Source organism: Carcharhinus amblyrhynchos, chromosome 27 (assembly GCF_965287045.1).
Source record: "Carcharhinus amblyrhynchos chromosome 27, sCarAmb.v2.hapA, whole genome shotgun sequence".
Lineage (NCBI taxonomy): Eukaryota > Metazoa > Chordata > Chondrichthyes > Carcharhiniformes > Carcharhinidae > Carcharhinus > Carcharhinus amblyrhynchos.
Genome location: NC_137350.1, coordinates 26,933,488 through 26,951,254, shown reverse-complemented (window position 1 = coordinate 26,951,254; position 17,767 = coordinate 26,933,488). Strand labels below are relative to the sequence as shown.

General features: G+C 43.0%; 1 long non-coding RNA gene across 1 annotated transcript; it reads right to left on the bottom strand.

Annotated features, from left to right (window-relative positions):
* Positions 1 to 1,395: 1,395 nt before the first annotated feature.
* Positions 1,396 to 6,211, bottom strand: LOC145359283 (uncharacterized). Its single transcript, XR_013889558.1, has 3 exons — positions 6,059 to 6,211; positions 5,610 to 5,870; positions 1,396 to 1,813 (listed from the first exon to the last, which is right to left on the bottom strand). It is a non-coding gene; the product is annotated as an uncharacterized LOC145359283 (long non-coding RNA).
* Positions 6,212 to 17,767: the final 11,556 nt, after the last annotated feature.

Genomic DNA, 17,767 nt, shown 5'->3' with positions numbered 1-17,767 from the left:
CGTGACAATAATAAATCAAATCAAATCAAACTTGAAGCTGTCAAGCAAACAATGCAAGCATATGAATTTGGAGCAAAATTAAAGCCACTCAGCTCCTCAAGGCTGCTCCGCCATTCAACAAGGTCATGGCTAATCTGATTGTAACCTCGACTCCACATTCCCGTCTACTCCCCCTGAAGATTAGCAAGAATCTATCTATCTCAGCCTTATCAACATTGAAAGGTCGGATTTCTCCAATCTTGTCCGTGCCCAACCCATTGGAGTTGAGGACAGAAAATTTGGTGTTCCAGTCAAACCTCCAGTCACTTTCAGAAGCATCGGAGAATCCCAGCCGCGACAGAGATTGGCGATTTTCAATGAAAGACTCTGTTTCCACCAGCAGAGTTCCAAAGACTTGTGAAATAATCAACATGTTATCCAACAAAATACTTGTCATTGTTATTTTAAAACAATAAAACCAATACATCATTTAATTTCCAAATTATATAATCCAGTTGTTTAACTTTTTTTTCTCCAGTTCGCATTTGAAAGTATTCAGCATTCTGCTGTTTTTTTTTGGCCTGGAGTTAGGAATAAGTGGTTTTCCTGCACTTTTGGATGCATTTTATGATTCTAAGTGGTGCAGGTTAAAATGCTACTCGCTCTCAATTCTTCACGAGTTCTTCGCAGATTACTCACAATTCAGGTGCCAGGATGGCACGGTGGCATAGTGATTAACACTGCTGCCTCACCTAAGAACCCAGGTTCGATTCTCAGCTTGGATCACCATATGTGTGTAGTTTGCACATTCTCCCTGTGTCTACCCAGGTACTCTGGTTTCCTCCCACAGTCCAAAAGACGTACTGGTTAGGTGCATTGGCCATGCAAAATTCCCCCTCAGTGTACCCGAACAGACGCCGGAGTGTGCCGATCAGGGGATTTTCACAGTAACTTTATTGCAGTGTTAATGCAAGCCTACTTGTGACACCAATGACTGAACTTTAAACTTTATCTCAGACAGCTGAAGGGATGTTTGCAGAAGAATAAAATTCTGTGTCAGATATAAATGGATGAGTGAAGAAAGTTGCCTCCACGGAGGGACAACTAGGCTCAGAAAGCTTTTGAATAATCTTCAGCAGCATCTCATCAGTAACCTGTGAGGACAAGGGGCCAAGCCAACCATTTTAAACACATGGAATAGCCATAGACACCTACAGTGCAGAAAGAGACCATTCAGTCCATCGAGTCTGCACAATCCCATCCAGGCCCTATCCCCATAACCCCTTGCATTTACCGTAGTTAGTCCCCCTGACACTAAGGGGCAACTTAGAATGACCAATCCACCTAATCAACACATCTTTGGACAGTGAGAGGAAACCCACGCAGACACGGGGAGAATGTGCAAACTCCCCACAGAGAAGCCGGGAATCAAACCCAGCGCTGCTAACCACTGTGTCACCATGCCAGCCCTTATTAGGTGATTGTGTTCATTGAGAACCTTTTAGTTTTCTTCCAGAATATATGGTCATGAAGCGTCCAGATAAATGTGGTTTATGGAAATGAAAACAACACCACGATGGGATACAGTTCATTTAAGATGCGGTATGCAGCGGCTAAGAATGGTGTGATACTTCAACAGAACATTTCATTGTTTGTAATGTCTTTCGACTACGACTGTGGCATGTTGTTAACGTCATTCAGCCTCCAGTTTGTTCAAACATCCAATTGTTTCTCATTGGAAACTCTTTTTATGATAGACACGTATACATGCACTCCTCGCAGGTTGTGGGACAGTGTACCAGGAATGAAATGTTTTCCAATTTGCATTGTTTGCCTAAGTAAAAAAGAAAGATTTTTAACTTATGCAGTGCTTTTCATGACTACCAGACATCTCAAAACAATTTACAGTCAGTGAAATATTGCACTGTAACATAGAAAAGGTGGCCGCCAAACTCCTACAAACAATAATGTCCACAAGACCATAAGGTATAGGAGCAGAATTAGACCATTCAGCCCATTGAGTCTGCTCTGCTATCCAACCATGGCTGATAAGTTTCTCAACCCCATTCTCCTACTTTTTCCCCATATCCTTTTATCCCGTTATCAATCAAGAACCTATCTATCTCTGTCTTAAAAGCACCCAATGACCTGGCTTCCACGCCCTTCTCTGCCAATGAATTCCATAGGTTCGCCACTCTCTGGCTGAAGAAATTTCTCCTCATCTCAGTTCTAAAGAGAACTCTCTGAGGCTAAGCTCTTGAATCCTAGTTTCTCTCACAAATGGAAACATCTTCCTCATGTCCACTCTATCCCAGCCTTTCAGTATTCTGTAAATTTCAATGAGATTCCCCCCCTCATCTTTCTAAACTCCATTGAGTAAAGACCCAGAGTCTTCAGTCATTCCTCATACATCAAGCTTTTCATTGCTGGGATCATTCTCATGAACCTAGGTAATCTGTCTTTTGTGGCATTAACTGAAGGATAAATATTGTTCAGGACATGACAGATAACTCTCCTACTTTTCTTTGAAATAATGCAGTGTGGGTTCTTTTACATTGACTCAAATAGGCAGATTGGTTTAACATCTCATCCAAAAGGCAGCAGTGCTGACGGTGCTGCACTGGAAGCTCAGCCTGGATTAGTGTGCTTAAGGCCTGAAGAAGGATTGGAACCCAAAACCTGTGACTTAGAGGCGAGCATGCAGCCCACAGTTGACACACGCGCAGCTTCATATAGTGCATGTATGAGATTGCCCTTTCCCACTCTTTCTCTCTGTTGGCCTTCAGTAAGTCTTCAGCAAGTTTTTTTTTAAATCACTCATCTACCAAGTGAAATCAAAGCTCCAGAAGTGAAAGAATCTTTTCACAATCGAACCATGTTGATTGCAGCATTGCCATCATGCTAACGAAGAAGAGAACTAGCATCATTGCTGTATCTTTGTGTGATTCCTCTACATTGACCAATCCTTTGTCTGTCAATAACCATGTATGTTTATCTTTATCTTCCTCTTTCAGTCAAACTTTACAGTGTTTTAAAATGCTTGTTTTGGTCAACATATAACATGCCTCAAGAAAAGATTAAGCTTAACTGTAGAGCTGTCAACAGATTGGTCAATGCCTTCTTGATAAATATTCGAAGAGAGACTTGGCTCAATGAAGGAATTTCAAGTGAAATTCAAGATAAAGCGTGCTACTTAACCAAAAGGTCTCAAAGCAAGAGCAGTGCCATATGCTATTCATCTCAAGATGGATATTTCACAAGCATATTTACAGATGAATGTAGCTGCTGAATCTCAACCGTTGCTTACCATTGTTACTCATAAAAGATCTTCCTCATTATTAAAAATTGTCTATTGGAATAACATCTACACCAGCCCTATTCCAAAGATTGATGGATCAGATTTTAAGTATATTAAGGTTTACTTATTAGCGTCACAAGTGGGCTCACATTATTATCGCAATGAGGTTACTTTGAAAATCCCCTAGTTGCCACACTTGGCGCAGCTCTATTCAGGCACACTGAGGAAGAATTTAGCATGGCAGTGCACTTAACCATCACGTCTTTCGGACTGTGGGAGGAAACCAGAACACCCAGAGAAAACCCACGCAGACACGCGGAGAACATGCAGACTCTGCTCAGACTATGATCCAAGCTGGGAATCGAACCCGGGTCCCTGGTGCTGAGAGGCAGCGGTGCTAACCACTGTGCCATCGTGCCGTCTTTGTGGTCTGTCTGGTGTACCTAGATGATATTCTAATTGCAGTGTCCAGTGAACAGGAGGGCTTGAATAATTCAGAAGCAACATTAGAATGTCTTCAAGTACACGGTCTGCATTTCACGAAAGAAAAAAGTGACCTGTTCCAGACATTAGTCCAGTATTTGGGTCACATTATTGATAGTAGAGGCCTATATGAAGCACCTAAAAAGATAGAAGCTACTTGAGAAGCACCATGTCCGATGATGCAATTTCTAGGATTTGTAAATTATTGTGGCAAATTTGTTCCCAACTTAGATACATTATTGCAGCCATTGCATAATTTAGTGAAACGGTCATGGGACTGAACAACAGAACTTGAGAATGACGCAGAATTAGTTGCTAGAGAAGAATTGTCTACTGGAATTCCAAATCACACTTCTAGGGTAAAGGACAGGAAATTCCAGAATATTGTATACAACCAAAAAGGAACAAGCGTCCTCCTGATCAACTTTCTTGTTGACTGTATAATGGTTAATGGTGCATAGTACTGTGTCTAGTGTATTATTGATCCTCTGTATAATGTTGTAGTAATTTGCTGTCATGACCACAGAAGTAAAGGGGGAAGGATTTTATATATTCAGTGGTCACATTTTTGCTTTATAGTCAATCATATGATTTGATGGTGATGTCATTGGGGTGTTTCTCAGGCTCTGTTTCTGTTTCGATGCTGTACGGGCAACAGCTCCTTCAATAAACTTTGCATTGTTATTTTGAATCTATGCGTTCAAAACACATTTTTTTTCTTTAACACAACATTTGAAAAGAAAATTAGTTTGTTCAAACGGGCAAAACTACTTTTTTTAACCAGCTTTCTTCCCTTTCCTGCTTAAAAAAGATCAGTTAATTGTGAACACAAGGTTAACACGCAGCTAGATTTTCCATCTGATATGCACTTAAATACCTGGAACCCTTACAGCGCAGGAGACCATTCACCCCATCAGGTCTGCACCATAGGGGAGAGGGCAGGAAAGTGGAACTGAGCCACAACAGATCAGCCATGATCTTATTGAATGGCGGGGCAGGCTCGAAGGGCTAGATGGCCTACTCCTGCTCCTATTTCTTATGTTCTTATGTTCTTAAATATTTTTAAGAAGCGGGTTGATGGGTTCTTGATAAGAGAGGGGATTAAGGGTTATGGGGAGAGGGCGGGAAAGTGGAACTGAGCCACAACAGATCAGCCATGATCTTATTGAATGGCGGGGCAGGCTCGAAGGGCTAGATGGCCTACTCCTGCTCCTATTTCTTATGTTCTTATGTTCTTATGTTCTTATCTCTCTGACAGAGCTTGTTCTCCAGGTCCCATAACATCATTAGGATATTACAGGATCAAAGTCCATTTATTAGGGCAAGAACAAAATCCAACTCTGTTCCTTCCAAGCAGGAATGCATGATGCTTATGTTTATGGAGATCTCTCTGTTTAACATTGAAGTAAATTTTCTCTGCTGCAGCATGAGCTGGATCAATGGCAACATAATCTCAGGAACATAATTTTATGTGTATGTTTTTTTGATTAGACTGATGCAAGCAGATGCAAAGCATGGTACAGAAATTAGGTTTTGTCTCAAGTTCTGTAGGTTAGGGGGATTAGCGAGGCAAAAATGTGGGGTTACTGGGATAGGGTCTGTCGAAGAATTGGTGCAGACTCAAAGAATCAAAGGGCCTCCTTCTGCAATGTAGGGATGCTATGGAGGTCACATGACCAATATTAATTTGGCCAAACACACCCGTTGACCATAACTTAATCATATTGTGCACATCCCTAAAACTTCAATCAAATTTCACTATCCACGGGCTCAGTGTTAATCATTTTTAAATTATAAAATTCCCTTTCAAACATCATAGATGCCCACAGATTGGTGATAGCATTCTTACCTCCAAATCAGAAGATTGTGGGTACACTTTCCGTTCCAGAGACTTGATACTCTCAGTGCCGAGGGAATGCTGCACAGTCAGAGGTGCCACAGTGACTTTGTAGGTTAAAACACCAACCGACAAAGGGAACCTCTGGCTGATTCACATTTCAGCCGCTTGACACTACTTGATTCTGAACAGCACAGTATCAATAACTGCTGCTGTTGGACTAAAGTTGAGAGGAGAACCAACTCAGAAGATAACTGTATGTTAACCGTTTTCCTAGCGTTGTAAATCGCAAAAAATAAATCCGTTATTAATCATATTTGCATTTACTGCAGACATTGCGGTAATTCAGATAGCGCACCTGCCCAGAACTGGCGGGGACAGGCAGTGATGTTTGTAAGAGATATGATAAAGGAAGAATCTGCATTTTATATATCAAAGAGCTTCACAGCAAACGACCATACCTTTTGAAGTGTCAATGCCATAGGAAAATGAATCAGCCAATTTGCATACAGCAAGGTCCCAGAAAAAGCAATGAGTTAAATGATGTTGTGCTTGTCCTGCTCAGTGCCAAGGAATGGGTGAATTGTGAAAAAAGTCCCTCTTTTATGATGCTACCTTCCTGTGGAGAGATATATTAAAATGATTTGAGCATATAGATAGCGAAAGATTGTTCAACTGGACTGTGAACATGAAATAAAGGAGACATAAATTTAGAATTTGTGCTAGAAGCACAAAAGGTTAAAATAATTATTTTCATATCAGAATACCTTGCTACAAGGGATTACTGAAGTAAGCCAATCACAATATTTGAAAAGAAAATTAATTTGTTCAAACTACTTTTTTATTCCAGATTCCTTCCCTCTCCTGCTTAAAAAAGCTCAGTTAATTGTGAACACAAGGTTAACATGCAGGTAGATTTTCCATCTGATATGCAATTAAATACCTAGAACCCCTACACTGCAGAAGGAGGCCATTTGCTTCATCAGGTCTGCACCATCTCTCTGACAGAGCTTGTTATCCAGGTCCTATCCCCGTAACTCCATATTTTTACCCTGCTAATCCTCCTAACCACATGTCCTGGCACCCCACGTTCACAACTGTTTGTAGTTTCTTGCGGTCTTGGTCAAAGCAGGAGCCATACCAAGCTGTGATACATTCAGAAAGGATGGCCTCCTATGGCGCATTTGTAAAAGTTGGTGAGAGTTGTAGCAGTCATGCCAAATTTCCTTAGCCTCCTGAGAAAATGGAAGCATTGGTGAGCTTTCTTAACTTTAGCGTCAGCAGGGAGGGGCCAGGACAGATTGTTGGTGATCTTTTCATCTAGAAACTTGAAGCTCTTGGACCATTTTCACTTCATCCCCATTGATGTAGACAGGGCCATGTCCTCCACTATGCATCCTTAAGTCGATGACTATCTCCTTTGCTTTACTGACATTAAGGGAGAGTTTATTATCATTGCACCATTTCACCAGATTCTCTATGTCTTTCTTGTGCTCCATCTCATCATTGGTTGAGATCTGACCCACTACAGTGGCATCATCAGCAAACTTGAAAGTCAGATTGGAGCAGAATTTGGCCACACAACCAAATTCTTGAACACTAAGGGGCAATTTAGCATGGCCAATCAACCTATGCTGCACATGGTCGGACTGTGGAAGGAAACAGGAGCACCTGGAGGAAATCCACGCAGACATGGGGAGAATGTGCAAACTCCACACCGACAGTCACCCGAGGCCGAAATTGGACCTGATCCATGGCGCTATGAGGCAGCGGTGCTAACCATGCCGCCCTTGAAGGGAAATGTGATGACTTCAGCCAGGCTAATGAGATTGGTTTGCTAGATTATGAATTACCTGATGAGTCTTAATTGGTAGTTAAATCAGGGAGTCTCATGCTCCCTACCTAAAGCAGACTCCCAGCCTGCATTCAGCAGGGAGCAATTGGAGAGCTGGCTGTGTACAGATGTATGGTGTAAATAAAGTAACTTACATAGATAGATACCCTGCAGTGTAGAAAGAGGACCTTCGGCCCATCGAGTCTGCACCGACCACAATCCCACCCGGGCCCTACCCCCATATCCCTACAGGAGACATTCAAGAATTCATGAAAGAAAGCAGAGAATTACTTTTTTTTTGTTTTTATTCCAATTCAATCAAATCAAGTCCAATTCAGAGACTCAACAAGTTGAGGCATTCCCAATCCAAATTAACAAAACAGGGCTCTCACCTCTTGTCTTGGGCTTGATCTACATGATCCAAGCTGATTGGAGTGGGCATAGCTCCTCCTCCAAGGCTTGATTTTATTTGCATCTTAGCCAAAAGGCCGAGATGCGCCTTTAAAAATTGCTTCAACTGAAGCTAAAATGTAACCTAATGACTTCAACCAAGCACAGCATGTTGATATGTGTACAGCAGACTTATTCTCCTTTGGTGCTGGAATAACTAAACGCATGATTTGAAATTTCATGCTGAAATTGAGCTAACAAGTACATTAATGATGCCCGGATTTCTCCATCTTTACAGCAGAAGTGATTATCCCAAAAAAATGCAGATATCTAATATTAAGAGATATTTTCCCATTAAAATTGACAAAGGTTATCTTCACCACCCACTTTCCCTGGGGCAATAACTTTCTCAAGTTGCAGAATAAGGCATCTATTGACACAGGAGAGAAATCGGCAATTTGCTAAACTAGTAATTTTGAGAAAATGTTTCCTCCTCAAAATTGCTGTACTTGTTTCCATCAAGAAAATGCCCCTTAACAAAATTCCCCGAGGAACCATTTTGCTTACTGAGGAATACTATAAATATGTGGTGTAATTGGTTGCACATTTCAAAACAAAGCAACAAATGACTTGAGTCGTTCTGCATGAAATATATTCTCCTCCTGAGCATCATAATTAATTGTGTAATGTTTGAATTGGCTATCATCTGGATGATGGGAAAAGGTCAGTCCCAATGAGAACTGCTGGTCTAGCACCATCATGTTTGTATATGCAAATTTGTACTCTAGACATTTCAGTTATTAACAGAGCAACATGGACTGGACTAGAATGCATATAGATTTATTGTTTCTTGCTACTCCAAGGAGGCAACCTTTGAATCAGTCAGAACACAGAAATAAAGCTCTAACTATCTGAGTTGCTAGGAGTTCTTGTGGGGTAGTGGGTTAACTGCCTCTTAGCCAGAAGCTCTGGGTTCAAGTCCCTTAATGGCCAAGGAAGGGGCGTTCATAATGTAGTCAGATTGAACGTGTCAATTTGCAATTCCTTCCAAACATGCTAATGGCAGGCCTTAAGAACCGAACAGACTCCTGGGCCTGAACTTTACCACTGTTCACAGTGCATGAATCGCAAAATGTTGGTTTGCAGGTACAGTAGGTAATTAAGAAGGCAAATAGAATTTTGTCCTTCGTTGCCAGAGAGATGAAGCTTAAAAACAAGGAGGTTATGTTGCAGCTGTATAAGGCGCTAGTGGGCCCCACCTGGAGTACTGTGTACAGTTTTGGTCTCCTTACTTGAGAAAGGGTGTACTGGTACTGGAGGGATGCACAGGAGATTCATTACATTGATTCCGGAGTTGAGAGAGCTGGCTTATGAGGACAGACTGAGACTATATCAGTCATAGAATAGGATCATTACAGTGCAGAAGGAGGCTCTTCAGCCCATCAAGTCTGCACTGACCACAATCCCACCCAGGCCCTTATCCCCATAACCCCATTTATTTACCCTGCTAGCCCCTTGACACTAAGGGGCAATTTAGCATGGCCAATCAACCTAACCCACACATCTTTGGATTGCGGGAGGAAGCCAGAACACCCGGCGGAAACCAGGGAGACACGGGGAGAATGTGCAAACTCCACACAGACAGTCACTCAAGGCTGGAACCGAACCGGGGTCCCTGGCGCTGTGAAGCAGCAGTGCTGACTGGGCCACTGTGCCACCCTGTACTCAGTGGAATTCAGAAGAATGAGGGGGGATCCTGTCGAAACATATAAAATGATGAAGGGAATAGATAAGGTAGAAGCAGGGAAGTTGTTTCTACTGGTGGGTGAAAGTAGCGCTAGGAGACACAGATTCAAAATAAGGGGGAGCAGATTTAGGACTGAGTTGGGGAGAACATCTTCACCCAAAGGGTTGTGAATCTGTGGACTTCCCTGCCCAGTGAAGCAGTTGAAGCTACCTCATTGAATGTTTTTAAGACAAAGGTAGATAGATTTCTGAGCAGTAAAGGAACTAAGGGTTATAGTGAGCAGGTGTGTTAGTGGAGCTGAGTCCACGAAAAGATCGGCCATGACCTTATTGAATGGCAGAGCAGGTTTGAGGGGCCATATGGCCTACTCCTGTTCTTAAATCTTACGTTCTTATTTGGCTGGGCACCAAATTCTCCGACCTTGCTGCAGCAGGCACGTGTTGTGAGCAGGTGGTAAGATTGTGCCCCTGGTCAGCCACATTTGACGTGGAATGGCACCCTCTAAAGTGACAAGACCCTGGTGCCAGGATAGTGACCTGTTCTGAGAATTACCAGCTATGGAAATGGACAAAAATCTGCCTTAGTGCATCACTAGATGCAGGAAGAGAATTGGAATTGGAATAGAATTTGAGATATTAGGTTTAATTTTATTCCAAGTTTTCCACACTCTGAAAATCAGCCTACTGCTAATGTTCTGGCATTACTTTAGCATCCACTAACTCATAATGTTATCCAAGTACCTTCTAACAGTTTCTCATTGACTGGCACAAAAGTTCATTGGATGTAATTACTGTTTCACTGGCACCCATTTGAGAAAGATGGTAGCAACAACTGGGAGAAAGCTGAAATTATTTTACGTTATGTTATGTTATATTATATTGTATTGTATTGTATTATTTTGGAAAACACAACAGGGAGGTTAGGTGACATTCAGAAAAGCAATGAGCATTGAAACCTAAGTGAGATATTGCTGGAAATCTGAAATTAAAACAGGAAGCGCTGAAACACATATTAGGCCAAGCAGTATCTATGGGGAAAGTATTTCACAATGATGACCAGTTCTAATGAATCTCTACAGATTCTGCAAGTGCAACCAACATTTCCTACTGTTATTATTGACCAACAGACCTCATTTTTTATTTCTGTAGCTTAAGTAATTAAAAACATTCAAGGTGCCAGCATTTACTTTCAAAATAAGAACATATTAAAGTAAAGTTTCTTTATTAGTGTCACAAGTAGGCTCACACTCACACTGAAAATGAAGTTACTGTGAAAATCCTCTAGTCGCCACACTCTGCTCGGGTACACCGAGGGGGAATTTAGCATGGCCACTCCAATTAACCAGCATGTCTTTGGACTATCTGAGGAAACTGGAGCACCCGAGAAAACCCACGCAGACACGGGGAGAACGTGCAAACTCTACACAGACAGTAACACAAGCCGGAAGCTGAGTCTGGGTCCCTGACACTGTGAGGCAGCAGTGCGAACCACTGTGCTACCGAAAACTGCAATCAACTGACAGACCTTTACTTACCAGAAAGGACTATTTGTTGTTGTTGGGAAATTTAATTCCACAGAAATTACTAGAGAGGGAGAAAATATGAGTGGAATTTGGTCTAGACCTTTCCTCTTCAGTGGAGAGGTCCATGTCAAGAAAGAAGCCTCAAGAGTAATGAGTGATGTATTTTGTGAAAGATTTTTCAGGCTGCTGTAGGATTGTTGACAGGGTAAATTTGGACTTTCCAGGGGTATTTTCAGTTCCAACAGCCTCTGAGTAAGATTGTCTCGTTGTTCCTATTTCAGGGTTACAAACTTTTCAGGGAGAATTTTGCTTTACATTCACTGGCATCTAAGCTGAAGTTGTGGAAAGGTCATTCGATGGTAAAAGTATCATTTAAAAGCTGAAACGTCCTCCAATTACTAAAATTAATAATATTCCACACTTAATTTTGTGTTCGCTACGAACAGTCCTTTCTGAAAGCAGAAAAGGGAAAGAAGCTGCAAGGGATACTTCTGCTGATTTGAACAAAACCACGAATACAAATTAATATAGGTTCATAGAATTCCTCCAATGCAGAAGGAGGCCACTCAGCCCACCAAGTCTGTACCGACAACAATCCCACCTCAGACCCTATGCCCACAACCCCACACATTTACCCCACTAATCCCTTTAACCTACACATCCTGGGACACTATGGGGCAATTTAGTATGGACAATCAACTTAACTCACACATCTTTGGGTTGTGGGAGGAAACCAGAGCACCCGGAGGAAATCCACGCAAACACGGGGAGAATGTACATACTCCACACAGACAGTGACTAAAGCCGGGAATCGCATCCGGGTCCCCAAAACTGTGAGGCAACAGTGTTGACCACTGTGTCACAATGCCATCCTATAGCAAGAGTATAGTAATATAGTTTAGTAATATTGTAAGAGTAAACAACCATCTGTGAATGTGTGATGTTCAATTGTTCTTTGTTTGATTATGTGAATCTGTGTACTGTTGACGTTCACTATGATTGAATGGTTAAGCCTGGGTGTGGACTGCAGAAAGAGCTGGACGCTGCTGGAACAGTGATAGACTGGTGAGTGGGCTGCGTGAGTGGTGCTCTGTCATCTCAGTGGAACGCACAATTGAAATCAGGCTTGTTCACAAAGATAACCCCATAAGTAAGATTAAGTACATTTAATACACGCTGAATATTTCATAATGAGTTACAGAAAATGCTAAATCATTCATTTCTTAATAAAACAGCCAACTTCAAATGGTAAAAACAAAAGAAATATTTATGTTTGATTGGGCACAGTCTCTCACAGTCAATGTTGTGAGCAATCAGCATGCACCTCACCTTATTAGCCTTCGCTTTATGTGTATATCTAGATAGACCTCACCAGTCATACTGTAGGGAAAAATAATCTACGTGGACTTAAACCAGTGGAACCTGGAAACCTTGCACATGGACAACGATCGACAAAATGTCTCGTGACCTGAATTAGAATCCCAATGGGCCACATGGGGAGGCACAGTGGTTAGCACTGTTGCTTCTCAGCACCAGGGACCCAGGTTCAATTCCCGGCTTGTGTCACTGTCTGTGCAGAGTCTGCACATTCTCCCCATGTCTGCGTGGGTTTCCTCTGGGTGCTCCAGTTTCCTCCCTCCAAAAAATGTGCTGGTTAGGTGCATTGGTCATGCTAAATTCTCCCTCAGTGTATCCAGACAGGCGCCGGAATATGGCAACTAAGGATTTTCACAGTAACTTCATTGTAGTGTTAATGTAAGCCTACTTGTGACACTCATAAGAAAACTTTAAACTTTATGTGGTTCCTAGGCTGTAGGTTGCTCATCACTGTGCTAGCAACTTCAGGTGCATTCATTTTTAAGCATATATAAAAGTATGCAACTAAAGTCCCTGCCTACTAAGAAACTAATGTCATCTATGCATTACTCTGAGAAAAACCAAACATATAAAATAACGAAATACACTGTTCATCCCAAATTTAGCAGAGGGTTCCTGCAAGAATGCTTAAATGAAAGTTGCTGTTCTAGTTCTCAGAACAACTTGCTCCAAAATTCATTCCAGCGTATCTTACAGGAAAACTAACATGGAAAGGAGTTTGGAGTGAAATGGGACTAAGTGAGCTAAATACTTACCTTTCACATCCAAGTGAGAATGAGCCTAGAATGCTCAGTCTGCTGAGAATAGTGATCTGATGTGAAATGAGTTTGGCTCAACTCAATGCACTGGTCCACAACATGAAACCTTCATTTAACAGGCAATCCCTTCGAGCAGCATGGTGGCACAACGGTTAGCACTGCTGCCTCACAGCTCCAGGAACTGGGTTTGATTCCCGGTTTGGGTCACTGTCTGTGTGGAATTTGTATGTTCTCTCTGTGTCTGCGTGGATTTTCTCAGGGTGCTGTGGTTTCCTCCCACAGAGTAAGAAGTCTCACAAAGTCCAACCAGTTTATTTGATAACCTTCCACACACATGACGAAGGATCAGCATTTCTGAAAGCTTGTGGGTTTACTATCAAATACTTTAACCTGGTGTTGTGAGACTTCTTACTGTGTTTACCCCAGTCCAAGGCCAGCAACTCCACATCATTCCTCCCACAGTCCAAAGATGCGCAGGTTAGGTGGATTGGCCATGCTAAATTCTCCCTAAGTGTCCTGGGACGCATGGGTTAGAGGGATTAGCAGGGTGAGTGTGCAAGGTTATTGGGCTAGGGCCTAGGTCAGATTGTTATCAGTGCAGACTTGATGGGCTGAGTGGCCTCCTTCCGCTTGCTTAAGTTTCTATGATTTTTAAAGATCTCACTCAAAACGGCCACATCCTTGACATAGATTAAGATGGCTTAAGAAGACAATTTCTGCCTTCACAAAGGAGGACATATCAAAAATATTGGGAGACACAGGATTTCGTGAGAGGCTGTGTTAGAAATACTTTCCTGTTTATTTCCTTGCCCCATTTTCCCCTTAAATCTCCCCTCCTATCCTGAGATTGATTCTAAAGTATAAGAATCTAATCATCATTTATTAACACAAAATTACACCAGGCTGGATTTAATGCAGCGCATTTCAGAGGGAAGCATTGTGATTGGGCTCACTGTTTCTAGGCAGTAGAGGAATTCTCCCTGGTAAAAACGGGAGGACAGAAGAGGCTGATGTGGGATTTCCAGCACAAACAGCAAGATGTCAATTAGGTTCATTATTGAGCCCATTGACACCCATTATACATGAACCTACCGCAATTTGGTATTGGTTCAAGGATTAAATGTTGGGTATGCCTATGGTATCCCGGCGGGGGTATCCCTCGTAGTCAAGCACTCTGTGCCCTATCGAGGGACCCAGCAACAGACAGGCGAGTGGCCACCCACCTGCTCTTACCTCCAATTCCCATCCTGCGACCCCCTATCCCACCCTCACTCACCTTTGGCCTGGTGTCACTATTACCCTGGGCCTCTGATAGATGCAGTGTAGCCATCCCTCCCACTGATGGCAATGATGAGCTGTTGGCCTCTGATTGGTTCTTGGTGGATGGGCCTTCCAACTTAGGGATGTCAATCCAGGGAGGGCCATGGGTGGCCACTTCGGTGCCTGGAGGGCACTTGAATCTGTCAGCAGCACCCCTCCCTCCCTGCCCACGGAACTGATTGGGGGAGGGGGGTTTCCCTTTGTGATATGGGCCAGAATTTTCTGTACATTCACACCCCCGCATGCCACTGCAAGCGAGGATGGACAATTTGGCATTCAGCCAAATCACCATTCATTGCAGTGGAACCAGAAAACCCCACTCATGTGAACGGCTGGAGAATTCTGGCCATGATGTGCATGTACCTTTAAGGAAGTGTATCTTAAATTACTGACAATTACTTTCCATCTCAGCAAGATAGGATCTGTTAGTCCTGTGACTCATTAGCCAGCCTGAAGCAATGGTAGAGAATCGGTGTATAATACTTAGTTCCTAGTATATAGGACTGCAACCCTCCCCCTGGAGACAATCTGAAAACTTTGGATGGCTCCAACTGGATTGCACCAAAAGTTACCCAGAAAAGATAAATACCAATTCTAGCTTCTGGGTAATTATTGTACAGACAGGTTAAGTATCCACAGCCCAACAACCCCCTCATGGACTCTGGCCCACCACCATAGGGATTTAGGGATTCTTCCCACTGATTCACTGATCTCACCCTGACACGCCCAACTCCAACAACCTCAAACGCACCCTGACTTCACTCCCCAATCTCTGACGCCTGACCTTTGACCCTCTCACCTCTGACTCCATTGACCTTCCACACCTCTCCACCCCTGACCCCCTGACCTTACCCTGATCTCTGCTCCCCCCCCAAATTCCAATCCCCAGACCATCGACAACCCCTCGTCTCGACCTTCCCTCCCACTTCCTACTCTGACACTGATTGCCACTCCAAGGAAGTTCAGTATTTCAAATAAAGAATCACATTACGTAGAACCATAGAATTCCTACATTGCAAATGGAAGCCATTCGGCCCATCGAGTCTGCACCAACCCTCTAAAAGAGCACCTTATCCAGATCCACCCCTCTACCCTATCCCCTTAACCTCACACATTTCCATAGCCAATCTAACTAACCTTTATTTCGACTGATTTTGTGTATGGTTTTGTTTAAAGAGATTATGTTCTTCAAACAATAAAAGGGGGTAAGTTTTAACTAGAAAGAGCAAATTTGGGAAACGTTAATTTGGAATTTGGACGTTGGAAAGGTCCTGGACGGCAGTTTACTGAGACGTTTGCAAGAACTCACGTCAACCCAGTCCCTGAGAGACAGCAGCGACCGAGCATTTCTCTTGGCTCAATCCAGATATAAATCTCAGTGGCAGGGGTGAAAGGGCAATATTCTTTCCAACATTCCAGTCAATCCTCTCCCACCAAGATATATAAACAATATTTATTCCTCCTTCTCCTGTTAAGAATACCACGCTATACATCATTCCTCAGCTGGCAGAACACAGAGAGTCATAGGGACATACATCACGGAAACAGGCCCTCTTGGCCCAACTTGTTCTCGGTTTCCTAAACTGAACTAGTCCCATTTGCCTGCATTTGGCTCATAACACTCTAAACCTTTTCCATCCATGTACCTGTCCAAATGTCTTTTCAATGTTGTAATTGTACCCACCTCTATCACCTCCTCTTGCAGCTCATTCCATATCTGCACCACCCTCTGTGTGAAAAAGTTGCCCCACAGGTCTCTCTTTCCCCCTCACCTTAAGCCTATGACCTTTAGTGTTGGACTCCCCTACCCTGGGGAAGACTATTCACCTTATCTATACCCCTCATGATTTTATAATCCTTTATAAAGACATCCGTCATCTTCCTACGTTCCAGGGGAAAATAACCCCAGCCTATCCAATCTCCTCTTATAATTCAAACCTTCCAGTCCCAGTATTCTTGATGAATGACCTCAGCTGGTACGGGGATTGAACCCACACTGTTTGAGTCACTCCATATCACTAACCAGCTGTCCAGACAAGTGAGATAACCTGCCCCCTTGTCCTTGTTGAAAGGTATGGTGGCACAGTGGTTAGCACTGCCACCTCACAGTTCCAGGGACGCAGGTTCATTTCTGGCTTTGGACAACTTCCCGTGTGGAGTTTGCACAGTCTCCCCATGTCTGTGTGGGTTTCCTCTGGAAGCTCCAGTTTCGTCCCGCAGACATGCAGGTTAGGTGCATTGGCACCATGCTAAATTTCCCCTTGGCGTCCAAATTGATTAGTTTAGGTGGATTCGCCGTGGTAAATGTGTGGAATCACAAGGACAGGGCAGGAGATAGAGCCTGGGTAAGATACTCTGTCAGAGAGTGGGTGCAGACTTGATGGGCCGAATGGCCTCTTCTTCACTGTAGTGGTTTTATGATTCTGTGCTCACATTTTCTAAGTTATAAAGCAACTGCTACCATGAAAAAGGTAAATGTTTTAACCAATGTTCACATGGCAACAGCTGTGACTCTTGACCTTTGGTACACAGAAATACAAGAGAACTGCTGACATGCAACAACTTGTCAAGCATATCTGTCAACATGAAGGGTACAACTATTCATCTTCTGATCCGACTGGTTCCCTTTAGTTTGTGCTATGTTTTGTGATTTGGTGTTTGATTTGCTTATGCCTTAACATTATCCTCAGTAGGCCTGATAAATCATAGCTTTGTTTCTGGGAGACAACATCACCTGTGTCACATGACTTAAAACACCGGTTGGTGAAGAACAGACAATTATTGTCTATAGCAGTGTGGAGTTGTTGCCAGAATTATCTACATAATACAAGGAATCATAGAGCAAAACCCTGCTAAACTGATCAAATTCTATTCCCTGCAGATTTAAGAATCAAGTGTAGAAGAGACCCTTCGGCCCATACTCCCCACTTGCCTGGATGGGTGCAGCTAAAACAGCACTCAGGAAGCTTGACACCATCCAGGACAAAGCAGCCTGCTTGATTGGCACCACAAACATCCACTCCCTCCATCACCGATGCTCAGTAGCAGAGGTGTGTACTATCTGCAAGATACACTACGCCAATTCACCAAAGATCCTTAGACAGCACCTTCCAAAACCATGACCATCCATTTAAGGACAAAGGCAGCAGATATATGAGAACATCACCACCTACAAGTTCCTGTCCAAGTTACTCACCATCCTGACTTGGAAATATATCGCCA